The sequence below is a fragment of the Lemur catta genome, chromosome 6 (genome assembly GCF_020740605.2).
Source record: "Lemur catta isolate mLemCat1 chromosome 6, mLemCat1.pri, whole genome shotgun sequence".
Lineage (NCBI taxonomy): Eukaryota > Metazoa > Chordata > Mammalia > Primates > Lemuridae > Lemur > Lemur catta.
This window is the reverse complement of record NC_059133.1, coordinates 75,654,896-75,656,774: the sequence shown is the minus strand read 5'-3', so window position 1 is coordinate 75,656,774 and position 1,879 is coordinate 75,654,896.

The following is a 1,879-nucleotide window of genomic DNA, read 5'->3' as shown; positions in this document are numbered from 1 at the left end:
TTATGGTGGTTAACTTATTTTTCAAAAAATAATTACAATGTTCTTTACAGAACATTGTATAGTATGTGGAAATTGGTTGATTACAGAAAAAATGAAAACAGGTGATATTTATCCTTACGACTCACAGTGACTTCTGGAATCATTCCATACATTGTTTGAAACATTTACTTCAAACCACTAGCCTTCTGCCTCCGCACTGAGTACACTGACATGATCAAGTATTAGGTCCCTTGGTTATTTTCCCCATTTTGATCTCAGATGTCTCAGAACAGCACTCACAGAATTCCTCTCCACTGTACCCAATTTTACTTCAATTGGACTGGGGCTCTATTTGGATGTAGTGGGCATTTCTTGGTTTTCCTCCTTAACATTCGTTTCTCCTTTTGGAAACAGCACCCCAAATTTGTTTTGAAAGAACTCTCTTTCCCCAGTGAGCATAATTATAGGTGGTCTTTCAGTCAAAGCCTTAGGTCTTTCTACTGATAAGAGTTGGAAATATGTTGCATCAGATACTCTCTAAAAATGAGAATTTTAAGAAGGAATCATACAAAACATGGAAATGACTGAACTTTGATTTTGTGAACTAGTGCAAATCTTTTTCTGCTTAAATTAGCCAGAATTGGTTCAGTTGCTTACAATTGAAGGAAGCCTAACTGATACAGTAGAGAATTTTGAATGCCAAACTGGAGCATTCTATCCCTAACTTTGTAGGTAATGGGGAAATACTAGCATTTATTTTTAACATGAAAAATAGTTGTAATTGAAATGTGCAAAATTAATAGAACCATAAAGAATAAATTGAAGTAGGAGGGCAGAGGGAGCACAAGAGATTGGTTAAAAGGGTGGGCTAAAGAGGTGGACGTGGGAATGCAAAGGGGACCATTTAGAAGCCAGAAATGTAAGGTAGAGCCAGGAAACCTGGTACAGCATACAGCTCACCATGCCAGTTTGTGTATTCCTCGAAAATAAACACTATGGCTCCCTCATTTTTGTGGTCTCTGAAATAGTGATTCCCAAATACTGGCCCATTGACTGGGTGTAGAATCTACTTGGAGAGCTTTACACACTAGAGATTTCCACCCCCAGATATTTAGATTCAGTAGAGCTAATGCAGGGTCCAGGAAAATTATTTTTTAAAATATCCCCAGCTAAGTCTGATATAAATCCAAATTTGGAAACTATGTCTTGGTACACTGTTGGAAAATGCTGTGCACATAGCAAGTACATACTCAATAAATATCTGTGAAGTAAATTTAACTGTGTTCTTACCTTTGTAGCCTATCACCGCACCCAGTGCTATAATCAATATTTATTTATTAAATAATTTCTGCCATAGTCATATTTGCAATACCTCTATCTTCTCAGACCCTTGAAGTAATTTTTAACTCCTTTAGAATCTTTTTGGTTTTACATTCTGGAAATCACTGGATCATGCCAATTCTTCTATACCAATTTTTCTTAGATCAGTCCCTATCCTTTGCATTTGTATTGTTACCATTCCAATAGGCCTTGTCATACAAATGGATTTCTGTTGGCAAAATTCATCCTGCTGTTTCTACTTCCACAGTACAGCACTACGCACACAGCCTTAGAAAAGAATGGACTCCAAATGTCACTTTTATCCTGATATTCTAGAGCCAGAAAACTATGTATATTGGTTGACAGAAATGTACACTTTGTCTGTGAGTGGTTCCCAAGCTGTGATATTTAACAGAATTCCAAAAAGAGGCATTTAATTATACATTTGTCTGAGCATCATCACCAGAAGTTCTGACTCTTTAGATCTGTCTCAAATCTCTGATATCCTCTATTTTATTTATTATTATTACTATTATTATTATTTGAGATGGGCTCTGTTGCCCTGGCTAGAGTGCAGTGG